The 19,172-nt window shown below is 34.7% G+C and overlaps 1 protein-coding gene and 1 pseudogene across 1 annotated transcript in view; one reads left to right on the plus strand and one right to left on the minus strand.

Moving 5' to 3' along the window:
• Nucleotides 1-19,172, plus strand: part of Pcdh15 (protocadherin related 15) — a 1,628,869-nt gene that overhangs the window by 225,354 nt on the left and 1,384,343 nt on the right. The window lies entirely within an intron of this gene.
• On the minus strand, nucleotides 17,197-18,166 carry LOC125618029 (annotated as a pseudogene).

The raw sequence follows: 19,172 nt of genomic DNA on the forward strand, positions 1-19,172 counted from the left end.
GAACCCAGAATTCAGCCCTGAGTACGGTGCTTGCACGGCTGGCAGAAACTGCAGCGCTGTAACCCTGCGTCTCTATCCCAGCGCGCGCTGCAGACTCTAGCCGCGGGGCGATTTGCTGAATAAGCCGTGTTACCCTCCGTGCGACAAACCTCTCGCGTTTGAGTCCCCGTAGCAGATCCTCCTTTTCCTAGATTTTGAATACAACCATTTGTGCATTTAAGTATTACTTATCTTACTGGGTGGTAATCATCATAAGGAGACCTTCTAGTAGTTTTTTTCTCAGTGACTATAAAGCACTTTTATCTATCTCTATATATGTCTATCTTACCAATTTAATATTTTCTACTAAATGGTGAAAGATTATTTGCCATACTTCAGCTATGAAGAAGTTGGTGGAAATGATGGGAAGACAAATTGAAATAAAATGAGAAATGTGTGGTTTCAGAGATGGGTCATTTCAGAGCTGTGTAATCTTAGCTAAGTCAATGTATTTCTCCTTAAGTGTAGAAAGTAATATTCACCTGTTATGGTTTAGATATTAGATGTCTCTCAAAAGCTCATGTATGAAACAATTTATGAAAGTTTAATGGTGAAATGTTTGAGTTATGAGAGTTTAACCTAATCAGTGCATTAATCCCCTGATAGGGATTAACTGGATCGCCACTGATGGCAGATAGGATGTGTCTGGGGGATGTGAATCATTGTGTGTGGCGGGGGATACTGCCTTTGGAATATGTATTTTGTTCCTGGTGAGTGGAGGTTACTCTCTGCTTCCTGGTGCCATGTACCCAACTGATTTTCTCTGCCATACACATGTGCCATAGTGTTCTTCCTCGCATCATGGCCCAGAGCAATGATGTTGCCCATCTATGTACTGAGATCACTGAAACCTCAATCCCCAAATAAATGTCTCCTCCTTAAAATAGTCCTTGACAGGGGCTGGGGTTGTGGCTCAGAGGTAGAGCGCTGGCCTGGCATGCATGACGCACTGGGTTCAATCCTCAGCACCACATAAGGGTAAAATAAAGATATTGTGTCCACCTATAACTAAAAAATAAATGTTTAAAAAAAATAGTCCTTGTCAGGTCTTTGGTCACAAGCAGGGAAAAAACTAGCTGCTCCATATATTTCTAATATTTGTCATGAAGGTCAAGTGAGGCCATAAATGGGAAGATTATATTAAAGTTCAATTATTGTGTTTTAATTTCAACAATTATCTGAAGATGGTTTGAATATTATCCTTTTCTCCAAGCTTAACAGTTATTCTTTCTTCATGAACCTCTTTAAGGCTGAACAATACAAATTTCTGTTTATGAAATTTAGTTTAGACACTTTAAAATTTTAATGTAAATATTTACATTTCTCCTTTTTATCACCTTTACCTATACATCACCTTAATAACTTAAAATATTATCCAGTGAGTGCTTTTAAGGAATTTGTTTTTCTGCATAATCAGATTGGAAATCACATTCCTAAAGCAGTGTATCTTAATTTTTTACAGTACTTCAAAATCACCTGAGGTGCTTTTATAAAAATTGCAGGGTGCCTTCACCAGTTTCTGAGTCAATAAGCCTGGGGAAAGGTCCAAGAATTTTATTTCTGATAACTTGCCAGCTGATGCTGATAATACTGTTGTGGAACCACATTTGAGGATCATCAATCTATAATGGTCTCTCTATGATTAACTTCTCTGAGTTTAATTACCCATCCTTTCAACTCATAACTTTCCTATTCACATCCTACATCTAAAAAGTATTCACCAGCCTAATTATTACCACATCATTATGTTTTGCCCTATTAAAATGTTAAATTTAAAACAATGCTAAAGCTATTATACAGCAAATGGGTACATGCTCCTGAAAAGTTCAGCCTTGGGTTTGCCCTCAGATAAATGAACAACTTGCTTTTCTCTGTTGGAACACACCCAAATATAGATGCAACCTCACATTTAGTTACAAAGTCTACTGTCAGGACCTCATTTTACTTTGTAGGAGTGATAACATAATTGAAGACTAACACCCACTTTTCACATTGGGCATGATGAACAATGATAATCAGGCTATTTCAGGGTGAGTCAGGTGGATGGGTTACATGTTAGGGATAGTGTGGACTAAATTAGGGGTGTTAAAAAGAAGGAAGTAAAAGAGATTTGGCCTGCTCAGCAATTCTAGCTTAATTTTTTTTACATCCTTTAAAAATTCCTGCTTTATTTCAAATTATTAAAGGAGTACTAACATAGAGGCATGGTGGTGCATGCCTGTAATTCCAGCAGCTGGAAAGGTTGAGACAGGAGGATTACAAGTTCAAAGACAGATTCAGCAACTTATTGAGGCCCTAAACAACTTAGAAAGACCCTGTCTCTAAATAGAATATAAAAAGAGCTGGGGATGTGGCTCATTGGTTAAGTGGAGTTCAGTCCCTAGTACCAAAAAAAAAAAAAAAAAAAGTAGCAACCTAAAAGAAGCAATTTGTAAGGGTCAGTAATGATGAAAACTATGAATATGAACTTCAGAAGAATTTTCTCTAGAAATATTGTAATTGAATAAGAAAGTACTTCCATCCAGAAGAACAGTTGATGGCAAGACAATAAGGACCTCCCAAACACAAATGAATCAGAAGTTGTCTTTGTTCTCAAAAATTCAGAAAAGGAACATTTCAATTTGGCTGTCAAAAAGGAATACACAGTACAAGAAAATGGCATGATTAGCACTTAATTTAAAGTAACTAAAGTGTATTAGCCCTAGTCAAGTGAGCAGTTTTATTTTTGTTGCTGTCTTTAGTAATCACACAAGTATGAGTCATTTAAAAGCCAATCTGGTTGGTTTGGTACTTGCTGTTTTATCGTGTTTTCTCTTTGCCAGCATGCACATTCACCCGTAAATGGTTCACATCTGTTCTTTGTAATTTAGTGATTATATGAAGGCCTTTGTGTCCTCCCAGTTTGTTTTTAAAAGACAATGGAAAGCTTAATTGGAGTGAGATTTTAGCAATAATCTAGATATCCAAAAATCTTTATTTGCAGACTCTCCTTATAAATCGAATATAAAATCCTTATAAAATGTTAAACATTTTATATCATTTAAGTTATTGTATATAATCCTTCTAATTTAGGTCAGATAGTTTGATGGATGGTCCCTGATGTTTTTCAAACTATTGCCAGAATTCACTGTTTTATTTCCTGCCGTATAGATCCAATTTGGGATGACAATATATCATGGACAGTTGCTGTATCTACTTATTTTGCTAATGCAATTACTAATATTCCTTTGTTTGCTTTCAAAATATGCTCTTTTGGATAATCAATTATATGGCCATGCTAGGTATGAGACACAACAATTGAATAAGTAGGGGGAGATATTTGATAAAATGATTTTACACCAGTTATGGAAGAAGGGATGTGAAGTGGCTACTAACATTGAAATATCTAAACATCAAGATCTAAGGTTTAGAAATTAATCTCTAGTTTAAATGCAGTCATTATAGGATATTTTGGTTCATTTAGATTATATTTATAGTTAATGTCTGTGTATCATCCGTTGCACTCTACTTGATGCAAAGTAGAAAGCTGTTCATTTTTTTCCATTGTCAGAGAAATGCTCTTTTACAGCATGATCAAGTATGCTTTTTTCCTCTTATTAGTAGCATTTAGCCATAGGTATTCAATATATACTTTATTGATTTCTATCAGTCTCACACATACAGAAAACCATGACAGTTTCTAATTTTATCTGAATCAGTTTGAGAGCCAGGTGCTTGATAGAGGTGAAATTACTCTTAAAAGTGAACAGAAAACTATTTACCTAGCGTTGTGAACAATTCCACATATTAGCTGAAATTCTGGATTTCCAACTGGGAAATATTCCAGACAGTGAGAAGTCTCTGTGTCAATAACCTATACTTGCTTTGGTTGAAAAGGTTACAAAAAGATCTGGTACTGTGAGACACATGAATAGAAGATGACGCTGAGGATAACAGGGATTGACCTTCTGACCACAGGTATGGATCTAATATGCCTGCTGTGTTTCTTTCCTATCAAAAAGAAGATCAGGACCTATACAGGTTGCCTCATAAGTAATAAATGGTTTTCTGTAGAAAATTTTATTATTACAACTACCCAAAGAATAAAAAAAAAAGAGCTTCATAAATTAATCATCTCAACATTTATTCTCCTTAAACAACTTGCAGTTGTCTACCAACATATAAATAAGATATTCATATGGCTTTGGTAAAGCATTTGGTGAGAACAACAGCTGGATTCAAATGTGAAACAGAAACATTTATTTTGAGAGTTATTTACAGCAATGGAAAGGGAACACTGTACTTCCTTACAGAGCTTTCAGCCAATAATCACTAGGTCTTACTGTGTAGACTGTACTGTTATTCTTTGAACTACCAAAATTATTGATACTATTCACTATCCATTCCACAAATTATAAATAATGGCAAATATCTTTCAGAAATCATGCTGTACACTCTAACAGACATAGACATTTCTGAGTGACTCAGAGATACCTGTTCTGAAGTAGAGCAGTCAGTCCTAAAAGCAGACATTTAAGACCACCCAGTGTATCAGGTGGTTTAGTGTGATTTAATGTGATTTCTAAGGAAATCAAATGCAGGACTTTATAATTCCAGTCACTTTTATATGACAGACCTATTTGGAGGCCTATGTGCATATTGTATGCACACATACCTATGTTAAAATGGTGCTGTGGAAATTAAGTTTTAAAAAAATTAATTTAAAAATATAATTGATTACATGAAACAATGCACAAAACGATGTATATACATATTAAAAAAGAGAAATGAGAGAATAAAAAATGTTTCATGTTCTCTTATTCATTGCTTTACGATATGCTGTCTAAAGTATTTTGCAATATGCAAAATAATATGATTGTCTAGAATATTCCAAAGTAAATCATATGATGATTGTACGATGATTATGAATCAACTAATATGTAATGTAATTACCATAAATCGTTATCTCTAATACATACAAAGAGAAAAAATACCCAAAGGTTTAAGTTTAATGTTTGTCAAGGGAAGCAGTATATGGGTGACAGGGTGACATAGATTTTGACACTTGAATTATTCTTTTGGAAACCTTGTATTTGCAAGAAAGAAATAGATAAATTGTGTTAAATATATTTAATTGAGAGGCCACTAGGCTGAGATGAATGCAGTGCTTTGGGGTTCCTAGGTAAGCAAACTGAAGTTCCTTGTAAATGCTAAAACAAAACTGAAGCTTAACCAATCAGAAACGGTCAAGGAACTTCTAACTGGGACTTCCCACTGGATCATATCTAAATAATACACATGCTTACTGTAGCCAATAAAAATGATTTCTTGAATTTTTCTCATGTTCATTCTATAAAAGCCTTCTGTTCATGCTGCTATGGATCCCTGCCAGTTTTGAGTGCTGCTTGATTCATGAACCCATTAATGCTTAAACTGTAAAATTTATTTTGCCTAAAGTTTTTGTTTTTTTAATAGTGGAAACTATTCAAATATTTTTAAAAGATATGACAACTGAAGTTCTAAATAAGAAAATGTTGGAAGGAAGGAAGGTAGAAAGAAAAAAAAGACATCTAAAACACCTGAGTGATCTGTAACAGAGGGGATACAGATAGCAGCATCTCCCAGTTCCCCTTAATCACAGACAGTGGAGACATAAACAGTAATATGAAAAAATCAAAGTAAAAACCCTGCTTTCAATTTCTGTGGGGTTTTCTGTAATCAAACAAAACACACACACATCAAAACAAAACATTTTTGAGAAAGTAGATAAATTTTGGAAACTGGATTCTGCATTTTTATTTCTAAATTTAAAAAGTAGATATGGCAGTTAGACTGCTAGTGTTGATATCCAAGCCACATACATAGAAGAATTGGCATTAGAACTTGTTAAGTCAATATTATTACTAAGGATCATTCTGTTAGAATAGAAGTGAAAATCCTGAGATAAAATGCCTATAGAACATAAAAATGATGTATTAACTTTAGTTTGGAAGAACCACCACTCAGCCTACAATAGATAGCTTATATAAGTGTCTCAATATATTGAAATTTGCTAAGAAAATCTCTCCAGGGTGCCCATGTGAAAACTGATGACCATATGTAGATTATGCTTTATTTTGTAAAGAGGAAGAAAGAAACATTATTTTGGGTATGTAGAATTATTAATGGTTTCATTAAGAATCCATTTTGCTATGCTTTGGAGCCACCACACAATATTTATAATTTTCCTACATATAAATATAAAAATAATCAGTAGTATTAGAAATTACTTATACTTCATTAGTCTATTATTAAAGTTATCATTACATTATGAAAAATAAAGTATCAGACCAAGCAGGTGACCAAACAAAGTGTCATGTCATTTCCAATAAGCACACTGTAACCTACTATCATCATTGATCTGAATTAAGATTCACAAACAATCTATTTGAGTACTATGAAAAGTAAATGGCAGCAGGGAGACTGGGTAAGAAGACAGTGCTTAAAGTACAGATGATCTTATGATAAGTTTCTTGGAATCTCCCCCTCCACAAATCCTAGCCTTAACTAACAGGCAGCATGAATCCCAGACCCATGATCAAGCACAGATCTGAGAAGCTCCAGACAAGACCATCTTTTTCTGATTTAGGAGTGGAATGGAACTGTTCACTGGGTAGAGATGATGAAGAGTATTTCCTGAGTGGACCATAAAGCTATCAATCAGGGTTGCAGTGACTTGAAGCCCTGATTGAGAGATTCACCCCCATGCTTACTCACAAGGTTGTTCACAGAAAGTGCCAGGTCCTCCCTACAGCATGGCTCATAGCCTGTCAGATGTATGCCCCTGAGTGAATGATCCAAGAGGAAGAGAGAGAGAATGTCCACCATAGAAACTGTAGGGTCTTGCTATAACCTCACTTTAGAAATGGGGTCAGGGATTCTTGTGATTTGACTTTGTTGGTGATCACAAGAATTCACACATGTAAAAAATAGGATAAACCAACACACGAACAATATAAAACACATTAATGTAAAACTGAAGAATTCTGAATAAGGTAAAAGGATTGTGTTTGTAATAATTTCTTCATTGTGATACTTTACTATGTTTATTAAAAATATCACCAGTAAGGAAACTGGGTGGAAATACATTTAAATAAGCTCAAACATTTCCATCCAGGTTTGCTTAGGTCCTAAGTGGAGGAAACTAAATAATTTCTCCCTAATAGTGAGCACAAGGTCCTGCTATACTGAAGACATAATACTGCTTGTATATCTGTCTTCCTATTGATCTGTGAGCCTCTTGTGGAGAGTTCCTCCTCGTTCCTGCATTTCCAGAACTAGCATTATATTCTCAGAGCCCAGCCTGGCACTAAGTAGGCGCACCATAAGTGTATCTACAATGAATAAATAAAGGAGGAATAAAATTCTGCTAAATAAAAAAAAAATTTCTCCGAGGAGTTCTTTAAGCCTACAGAGACTTAGATTTCTTGAAAATAAATTATTTTAAAGAGAAGTGCTATATTTTATGGGTTAGTGGCTCAGGCAATATAGTTTCCTCTCTTTTTATTATGTTAAGTAAATTAGTCTATTTCTCTGTCATAAAAGGAAATGTACTCAATGGAAAAATGGTCAGTACTATGTTTTATATAGATGACAAGAAGAACTAATTTATATTAAGGTGGACAGAGGTAATCAAATGCTTCCCTGTTATTCTGCTCCTATTTATGAATTCCCAATGTAACTTCTCCTCTAAGGAAATTTCCTTCCAGAGAAATACTAGAGAAAGTCCAAAGGAAATGTAATATATAATTATAAACACCATTCTCACTTCAAAATGATTTGTATTATGTGATCTTGGATAGTAATTTTAAGAATAGTGAATGCAAGAAGATCTTAGCCTCCTGCTACCATTGGTTAGTACTAAGGCTTGAAAGTTAAAAGGTAAAAATAAATATCATTAATAAAACTTCACCCTCAATAATTCAGATAATGGCATTCCAATAAATTGTATGCATTTCCTATATTCTTTTATATCATTTCATTTCTAGAGACATTATTATTGTTCATATACTTGAGACTGTTTTTATGATTTGTAACTATCAGATATCCCTTTATCTTAGGTTATTTCAAAGCTCTTTTAATCAAATCAAAGCAGAGTAAACAATATAAAATTGTATGTAATGAAACTAGTGCTAGTGAGGCTTATCACATTTCTGAACTTCTTTCTTAGAATATGAATGTTATAGATTACAAATATGTTAGACTAAAGAGCAAAAATATGGCTAATTAATTTTATTTTCCAGACAGTTTGACTATATACTTATACATTTTAATTAGAAAAAGAATACAATAAGAGCACAAAATCATTTTTATATAGTAAAAACTCTTTCTATAACCAGCACCAGTTACAGAATCAGAGTAGTTCCTAAGGGCATACTTGGACTCTATCTACTCTCAGTCCATTCTGCCACCCACAGAGAGAGCACCAAGAGTAACCATTGTTCTTTTGTCTAACACAGAAGAATAACTATGTCTCTTTTTAAACTTTATATTAATGAAATCATGCAATCTGTTATATTTTGTGAATGGTTTATTTCACTTAACTTGTTTTTAGGATTTATTCATGTTATAGGTTGTAATTATAGTGGATTCATTTTTATTGCTATATAGTATTGTCTATGAACATACGACTATTTCATCTGTTTAATATTGGTCCGCATTTGGGTTGTTTCCAGTTTGAGAAATTGTAAGAGATAATTCATAAATATTCTTAAGCATATCTTTTCATGAACTTAATTGTGCATCTATGAATGGTATGTGCCAGAAATAAAATTTCTTGGTTTAGGGAATATGTATGTTCAGTTATGGTAAAAACTATGAAAGTGGTTCCCAGAGTGGTAGTACCAATTCATATTCTGCTTCCACTAAAATCCAGTCATTGAATATGTTTGCTTCTTTGATCAGGGTGAGCATATTTTTAATTTTTTGGTTTAATTTTCACTGCTGTGGATTAAACATTATAAGTATAAACCATTTATATATGTTTATTATCCATTTTAATTTTTCTTTTGTAAAGCATAGTCTCAAAATTACCTCCTGTTTTATCTATTGGATTAGCTACTTTGTGGTTATGTTATTGTTACATGTATTTTCTTTTAAAAAATATTTATTTATTTATTTTTGCATTATAATTTTTAATACACCATTATATCATAATTTATCATATCTCTGATTATATATAAGGTATGTTGACACCAAATTCACATCTTCATACATGTATTTTGTATAGTGATGAGGGTCTCTTTCACCATCCATGCTATTCTCCTTCTCCCTCCCTTACATGTATTTTCTTGATATTTCAGTTATCTGTTCCATGGCTTCTCAATTTACTGTCTTAATAGTGTCTTAATTATGCTGAAATATAATTAATCAATTTTCTTCTTTATTAACACTTCTTGTGTTCTTAAAAAATCTTTGCCCATCTTACATACTGTCATGAATCTAGTGATGGGAAACATGCATCTGTTGGCATATTTTCTATTTTGTTATATGAGTCTATTTGTCTATCTTTTGCCAATTCTTTTTTGGTTTGAATATCATAATTTACAAAGGGTGTTGATATGATACAATTATCTGTTGAGTATTTTCTTTTAAAATTTGGGAAAATAGTCTTCAATGTAGTGTAGTAAAAAAGAAATTTTATTAATAAATCTGTTGAATAGGTCTTTACAAATCAGGATATGCTTTTAAAAATCAACAGCTATATTAGATAAATAATGTTATTTTCTGCAATAATCCCTGAAGGTTCAGGAATTTAAGCAATTGAAGTTTATATTTCACCCAAATAATGATTCATTGTGAGCATTCATTTGGTGAAATACTCTGTTTAAAATGTACTCCAAATTTGGAGAGCTCTTCTTCAGCATCAATTACTCACTACTGAAGAAACATCTGAGTAATTTTGTAGACAGCGTGGTGTTTCTGCCACATCAAGTAAAAGTAAGCATTTTGCCATGAACTCGGAAAATTTTGAACACTTGGTTTCATATACTTGTTCTGTGTGATATATTTTGGAAGCAAATTAGAAATAACTTGAAAATTTGAATTTTTAAACTTTTAAAAAATTCTCAAATAATATTTAAATCACAAATCATCTGTTTAAACAGCTTTAATTAAAGTTTTCAAATATATATTTAAATTGGTAGAATAAAAGCATTTTTATTTCCAATCTTATTTTCCTAGTTGTAATTCGAAATTGCTAATAGAGACCATATCTTCATGAATGTTGAATTTGATTCTATTCTTAAAAATAGAACCTACTTTTCTGTATATTTCTCTAAGTAAATGGTACCAATATTTCTTTAGAAGAAATAGTAAAACCATACTGGTCTTGGCCTTGCCACAGTTCTCTTTCTGCCCTTCTGTAATTCATTAGCAATGCAACTTATTCTCTCTCCTGCTTCTAGTTCTATTTTTATATTTTATTTATTGTACCAGAACATCACATAAATTTATTTCAGATACAATAGCAATGTGAAGATTGACAAGATTATTATTTTTTTTTTGTTCTGGAAATTGAACCCAGGGACAGTTAACCATTTAACAACATCCACAGTCCTTTTTATTTTTTTATTTATCTTTAAAAACTCATTTATTTCTTTATTTGTTCTAAATTTGTTATACATGACAGCATAATACATTTCAATTCATAGTACACATATTGAGCACAGTTTTTGCATTTCTCTGGTTGTACTTTGTGTACTATTCGTGTCTTCATACATGTACCTAGGTTAATAATGTCAATCTCAATTCACTAAGTTGCTTAGAGCTTCACTAATTTGCTGAGACTGGCTTTGAACTTTCGATCCTGCTGGATCAATATCTGGATCCTCTTGGATTATAGGCATGTGCCACGGTACTTAGCTCAAGTTTAATTCTTTACTGCACCAAGTAAACTTAGCCATTTAATTATTTTCAAAGTATTTCTTCCAAAAACTAAGGTGGTTTTTCTTTCCAAGGACCACACACCACGCTTTCCCAATAACGTTTTTTTGGAGGACTTTCAATTGATGAGTAAACTGCTTTGAAGATATATCAGAACCTTTTCCCAAAATGAAAACTAATATGGACAAATTATATATTACATAAATTTCTTTACAGATTCTCTTCTTTAGAACCTATATATAAATTTCATACAGTATACTGGGCACGGTGGTTCATACCTATAACCCCAGCAGCTCCAGAGTCTGAGGAAAGATGATCTCAAGTTCAAAGAGAGCCTCAGTTACCACAACGTGTTAAGCAACTAAGTGAGACCCTGTCTCTAAATAACATACAAAATTGGGCTGGGGACGTGGCTCAGTGGTTGAGTGCCCCAAGTTCAAATCCCTGGTACCAAAAAATTAAAATAAAATTCCATTCAGTATAGTTGTAAACTATTTGCTCCACAATAAAAGTATCAATTATTAAAATATTGATATTTATTGTGATCTTCTTAATAGAATTACTATTTTACCTCTAAGATTTTTTTCCCGTATATCAAAGCAATCAACTCAACAAGGGATATTAGATCAGTTTTCCCCAAAGGAATATGAACAAATGCCCAGCTTGTCATGGAACCTGGGTGATGACTGGTGCACATGCAGTGAGAAAAGTGAGAAGAACTCACCAGGACAAAGAGAAGCAGTTAAAAGTGTTTACTGGAGGAAGATATGCTAAAATAGTGCAGCAGGAACATGACAAAGGTATCTGCCCATAGACTCAGAGGGGATCTGGGCTTATAAGAACTTCTGGGTTCATTGTTAACCTTTGGTGGGTTGCTTTTTAGGAGTGCTTTAAACTAATCAAGGGGTGATTGACAGACTCCTATGTCTTGCCCAAAGTGCTATTGTGCATGTACCAAATGCTTGTTCCCAGGTTTTAAATCAGGTGCATGAGATGTAAGCAATATATATGAGGTCTTCTTAAACAGGAACATTTCCAGCTTAGATTATGTTAGGTCAAAATTGGAAGCTTCCATTCATACTCCTGGGGATGGTTGGACAAACTTGAAAAATAGCATTTTGCTGTTTATACTTCAGGGAGTTTAGCTCCTCTGATAACCACACTGAGCAGCATGAAAGGAACATCCTGAGGCTCACATAAGCTCTGTTCATTGAGGTGGGCTGGGGTTTGGGACAAGGGTCCCAAATCTAGCCTGTTTCATAGCTTCTGCCCTCTTCCACATTTTCTCTTCTGTAGGTGGATGGGATTATTTAATGAAAGTTTGATGTAGGACAATTAATTCTTTAAAATCTTAGAATTTAGTTTAAATCTTTGAGTACTATGGGAAAAACTATAATAATAGGAAGCTTATATAATTAATTCAAGCTTTAATATCTTTTTCCTCTTTAAATAACATGTATCTAATTGTCATGAGACAGCTGTTCAACTTTTAATTGCCATATTTAAGGATGCATTCATAGAACTGCTTAGATAGTCCAGGGAAATGGTTGTAGAAATAGAGGCAATGTCATCTCAGAAAACTCAGTTATCTATCAAAAATCATTTTGGTATGTGTAAGTTTACAAAATGGCTAAATTCTTCACATTAATTATACTCTCTAACTTAAGCACTCTGTTCTTGGCAATGACATGCTGAAACTTATCCATGTAGGTAAAGGTGCTTAAAGCTAAAGTTTTCTTCTAAGCTTATATTTGGATTGTTAAAGGAACTGATAATAAAGAAACCAGCATGATTTTTCTACATTTTTACTAATTTAGGATGAGAAGCCTATAAACTCATTCACCAACAATCTTCCATATTTATGTTTTTCTTGGCACTTAATGAAGACTGTAGAAATCTATTTTACTTTTGACTCACATTTTCAAATACAAATTTAAGGTTATAGAGTGTGTAAAAACATTCCATAAAATAATTTTGTCATTTAACCTATTTGGAATTGAAACTTTTTAACCAAAAATTTCCATAAAACAAAAGATATTATTAATCAAACTTTCTTTAAAAGTCAAATTGTTACAGTGTTGAGGCCTTTCACAAAATTGAGGCATTCACCAAAGGCTCCCCTCAACCCAATTCATGCAAACATGCCCAGAAGGTTTCAGACATACTGCTTAGAGTTAACAGGCATGATTTTATTAGATGGGAAAAGGAGACACTCTCAAGAAAGAGAATCGGTTCTCAGAAGAATAGAGCACTTACTCCTGCCTTCCAACTTTATTGGGGGTCTCAGGAAAGTTTTCAGATAGTCCCACCTAAGTTCACCTCTTGACTTTTGACTGACAGCAGGAAGACATCAAACTTCCAAGTCCCCACTACCAGAAGAACTCTAGGTCACTTTGGCCCATGCTGACCATTTCTAATTGAAACCTATACTTAAAGATTTTATGGTCAAGGGAGTTACCTCCCTGAGTTCCAGGATCTCTTCCTAAGGATCCCAAAAGTTTCCCCTCCCTTTAGGATAACTTGAGTTTTCTTTGTTGGCATTTTTGGCCTGCATTTCTCCTAGAAATAATAGGTAGTTTGCTGAGGAATGTGCCATATACTATTGACTTAAACCAGGCAGGGCACAGGTAAACGCTTTAAAAAAAATGCATGTGGAAGTCAGCATATTCAGCCCAATTTATAGAATTACTCCTTTAACTTCATATTCCTACTGCTCATGTGTCTCTGTTCCTATCAACATGACAGAAAACTCAAGCCCTGTTCATTGTTTTAAAGTCTAATGAGAACATTTCTTGAATCATCACTACTGACAATCTAAAAAAAATCCTAATTTTTGAAAATGAGGCAATAGTAGGAGAACATGAGTAATGCAGACATCTCTTATAAAGTCATCAACCTACTAATGCTACTTCCCGTGTACCAGAAAACAATTTGACAAAACCAGTTCTGTCAGTAGAGGAGGTCACAGTGTCATTTGCATTATTAACACTTTATGCTTCTACTTGTTCTTGAAGCAATTTATTCAATGTCATGAACAAGTTACATCAATAATATTGAACAAACATATTCGAGCCTTTCCACAATGTTAGAATTTATTGAATAACAATAAATTCACAGGCTAGACCACTTTCCTCAGTGGAAGTTCACTAAATACTTGTGGGTCACCTGGTAGTCATAAGTCACATCACACTTTACACAAATGTATGTGTAAGTGTGTGTGTGTGTGTATGTGTGTAAGTGTGTTAGTTACGGAAAGGCTAACAAAATATAGCCATGAGAGTTCAGGAGGCTGAACTAAGAGCAAAAATAGATCCGATATGCATGTGAAGAGTTACTGTAGGTGGTCAGATAACATTATGAACCAATCAAACATCTTGTTCAGGGACAGAACTCTCAAAGCACGGAAACTTATTTTAGGCCAAGGTGTAGACAGATTCAGCAGTTTCATGGTGTCACCTTGATGTCAGCTTGGAGGGGGATTGATGTGAGAAAGTTATTGCACTCTGCTAAAGCTTAAAGATAGGATTCAAAGGTTCATCACTGTGGTGATTTTCCTGGGCAAGGTTCATGGAAAATGGCCAGGTAACAGGGTCAAGGTGCTGCTGTGTCCAGTCTCAGGGTTCTCCTTCTTTTATAGGTCTCAAGTGAGGGGATTGAATCTCACAAAGCTAATAAGTTTGTGCGCCTGGTTTTTCTGAGTTTGATACACTCTTGCATGAATGTGTTTCTGATTAAATTGTTAAGTTCACAGATAGTTATTTTTTACTGGCATGATTAATTTATTTATTCATTACAATTGTGCCAGGTATATGGTGGTGATTTACTTGTTCAAACAAGGTATAGAATCATTCTAACTTAGCATGTAAACTCAAAATGGAATAGTTTATGGGAAACTATAGCTTTACAAAAGGGAGTAAAAGGTTCAGACTTAGTCTGAGAACTGTAGTCTATAAATCATGGAGTAACTCAAAGCAGGGAACAACCTGCTCTCCACTTTTAACACTTTCTCCTATCCCAAATTCTTGAACTCAATATTGTAGGTACAGAATATAATCAAATCTGGGTTGTTCTCCAACAGATAAGCAATAGCATGGCTATTTTTTTCTCAAAAATACTGTCTAGATATTCTTTCCTATAAAAAGTTTAAGTGGCCACACTTTTAATGAACAGCTTGCATTACTTGATATAAAATACATTTTTTGTGTCACAAGTTCATCTAAGCTTCCTTTTTAAATATTTAAAAATATGTGCTAGAGAAAATACCTGCTTTAGTTTGATTAAAGAGTACGGACCTATAAGGATATCAACTCTATTTTTAAGGTTACACTAGTTATTATTGGGCTTAGTAAAGGAAGAGGATAGGGGGAAAATTATATAACAGCAAAAATTTTAGGTCAGTTAAAGGTGATAACTATAGCTGGAATATTAAAAAAAATAAAAAATTGAACTCACCAACCTACACACTATTGGTCAATAGCAGGAGAAGCAAGCATACTAACAAGTAGCTAACTCCTTAGCAAAAATGCATATAACTGAAGTACTTTCAGATCAAGTATAACAATACTACCCCAAACTGCCTCATCCATCAGCAAGAAGAGAAAAAAGAAATTGCTTAAAAACACAAATAAACTTTGTATTTCTTACAAGGATAACAAGGGTCCAAATCTCAGAGTGCTCAGAAGGACTAATGTGGAGTGAAGGCAATGTTTAGTCCTGAGAAACTTAAAAGACCACAAACACACTAAACTTGTCTTTGAATTAGAAAACAGGATATCGCTGCTGCTTCTGCTTTGTCTTCAGAAATAAATAATATTTGTAGGTTCTGCCCTTTAACATGAAAGCATGAGATAAGAAAAAGAGCTAAAAAAAATTTGAAAACTGCTGAGATCTCAAATTTGGGGACTATAAATTTTTAGTGTGAACTAAACAGAGCTACCTTCACCTTCCTGTTAGGCAGCTAGTCAGCCATGAATGGGTGAGCAGGGAAGGAGAAGGAAGAGGGACTTAAAACCACAGGGAGCCTTATCTGTCAAGATAAGCACCTGGAAGTGGGGGCTTAGTTATAGTAAAATCTCCCCAAGGCAAAAATTTAACCCCTCAGAAAAACTGTTGTTTCCAGATCACACCCTAATAATTGGCCTGGACCCTCACTTATCAATAAAATTATCATAACCCCCAATCATCTGGGCAACTACAATATCAATAACTTTAAAAAGAAAGCTTGCTAAGGGCTATTCAAAGAATAATAAACAAATGAAGTAGGCAGAAAATGAGAAAAAAAAAAATCAGGGCACTCAATTTCCCCTGTGAGCACCACACCAACCATCTCTTTGAGGTCCATGTTATTCCTGTGCTGTTAGTCAAAAGTCAGAAGGTATAGAGGGAGGAGATTGAGAAGAAAGAAGAAGGGACTGGAAGGGTTAAGAACAGTGGAATGAATCTGACCAAACATTAGTATGTGTGTGCAGGGATGTGGCACAATGCGTCCCACCATGGGATGTATCCACAGGACGTTAAATGACAAAAGAAAGTAAACCATAAATTGATTGAGTGAAATGGGGTGGGCAGGGTTAAATTATGGGGAATGACTTGGGTTGGGTTGTGTTCTATACTTTTGTGATAATGTCTGGGTCTATCCTGATGTTGTACATAATTAAAAAGACTTTAAAAAAATGCCCAGGAATAAAAAAGTCAGAAGATGGATTTGGGCAGGACTCCAAACTTCCCTGGGACTCCCATTAAAAGTGGAAAGTAGAAGGGGTGCACCATCCTTCTCTTCTTCCCACTCTCTCCCTTGAGACTGTTCTCTTTCCTAACTCTTCTAATAAAGTCGTGTTTGTTACTATGAGTGACTTTGTTGCTCAAATCTCCGTCCTTGTCCCCGATGTCAATTCAATAATGAGGACATGGTTTTTGAAAAAAATAAAAAGACAAGAAAAAAGAGAAAAGAAGTTTTATTGCTTTGCTAGCAAAAGAGAAAGAGAAACACAAAGGACTCCTGTCCCAAAGGCTGTGATTCTGCCCCTCAGCAGGAACAGGGCGCTGTTGTAGAGGTGATTCAGAGAAAATGAGATTGGGGAGGAAAGATCAAGAAGGAGAAAATCAGGGAAAAGAAGATTAGAGAGGAGTAGATTAGGGAAAAGAAGATCAGAGAAGATCTGGGAAAAGGTTAGGAAAAAGAAGATCAGAGAGGAAAAGATCAGGAAGGAGAAGATTAGAGAAAAGATGACCAGGAAGAAGGTTGGAAAAAAGAAAAAATATATATATAAGTTTCAAAGCCACAAGGGATATAGTCAAAGCATCCAGTGAACCCCTGTTACAACATGTCTGAAATCTTTTTAGCATGATTACAAGAACCAGGTTAAGGAGGATCTTCACATTATCTCAGTTTCCCAGGAGACCATGTAACACTTCCTTTAATCGAATCATCTTGCAAAAATAAAAGAAATAAAACAATCCAAGTATGATCCTTTTTAAAAGTCCTTGAAAGTATTAAAACTTCTAGGGGAAAGAAAACAAAGGAGAAAAAAACAAGTAAAAGGGAGGGAAGAAAGGTGGGGATAATCAACAGTCCTCTCTTTTGTTTGGCAACAAGCAGGTACAAGAAGGTTCATTTATAGTTTGTTCAGTTGTCACTTTTCTGATCATCTGCACTCTGACCAAAAGGGACTTTGAGGTTTTTCTGAAGCACATGAGCATCTGCTGACTCTGTCTCCTCCAAGTAGCTCTTTGTCTCAGTAATCTCTAAGGCAAACTTACATAGGCATCAATTGCTGACTGGTTGTTGATCTGGATTGCAGATAGACATCGTCAGAACTGTCATCTTGGAGCTGGGGTTGTAGCTCAATGGAACAGCACTTGCCTAGCATTGGGTTTGATCCTCAGTACCACATAAATATAAGGGAAATGAAGGTATTCTATCCATCTACAACTAAACACACAACAACTAAAACTGCCATCTTGCTCACAGATGTTTAAGACTTTGTTAACATTTCAGTTCCAATCCCTAGGCTTGGCAAGATGTGAGACATCCTAGTGTCATGATGGCAAGTGTCTTCTGATTCTGAAAATGATCCACTTTGGAGCATGCTGCAGCTATAGCAGTCTCATTGAAATTGTACAACTTGTCGTTCTAGCTGACTGGAAAGATGACCTAGTTTAATCTCTTCAACTGATTAATATTGTATGTTGTTACATCTCCCGGAGGGGTTTGGCTACCTTTCATCTTCCCTACCTGCCACAGCCATCACTACCACCGATATTACCACAGATCGCCTCATTACCCAGCTCTAGGAGCCCCCAACCAGACCAGTGAACATCCTGCCGAAGGACTTCAGCCTGCCCTGGGTCTCCACAGTGGGCTGGGTGTGTCCTGACATTGGCTGGTGCTGCCACTTCTTCTGCACACGTGCACTTGGGGTCCTAGGCTCTAGCCTTAGTTCTCTTTGTGAAGTGGAGATAATCACTCTCTCTCACAATGTGCTTCTAGTAAAAGCTGATAAAACACAGGTTAGTGTGTGAAATGCAAGAAATAAGTAAATGGGGATATTTTTTACCTACTGTCAGTGTTTTCAACATTTGGAGAATGCTTTTGAGCACTTCATGTAACTATCACATCATTAATAAAAAGTAGCAACTTGTCTAGAGACAGTAACAGACTTGCATAGTATAAGGCAATCAATATATAATGAGAAGCACCATACTAGAATCCTAATCTTTGGACTCTCAGGATATGAAACTTTCATAGAAAAACTTACATTAAAATTGCCTATAATAGGGACTGGGATTGGTAGAGCACTGGACTAACATGTGTGAGGCACTGAGTTAGATTCTAAGCACCACATATAAATAAGTAAAATAAAGATTCATTGACAACTGAAAAATATTTTTTAAATTGTCTGTAATAGCTTTGTTGCAAATGTGTTTAGAGTTCCAAATATTATAATAGTGTCACAATAAAATGTCTTGAAATATGACTTGGACCTTAATGAAATCACTTTATTTATAGAACAGAAATCCACAATGGAAAGTGAAGACCAATCTATCAAAACTTTCATTCTATTTCAGTACTATTTCTACTAAATTATAGTTACTCCTACTCAAAAATTATTGCACTTATCAGGCATATGTGATACGATTCTGACCATGGATTTGAAATCTCAAATGCCTTAATTTGTATAAAGATCTATGATGTGGCTAGGTCCGATGTCACGTGCCTGTAATTCAGTGAC

This window comes from Marmota marmota, unplaced genomic scaffold, assembly GCF_001458135.2.
Source record: "Marmota marmota marmota unplaced genomic scaffold, marMar, whole genome shotgun sequence".
In the NCBI taxonomy this organism is placed as follows: domain Eukaryota; kingdom Metazoa; phylum Chordata; class Mammalia; order Rodentia; family Sciuridae; genus Marmota; species Marmota marmota.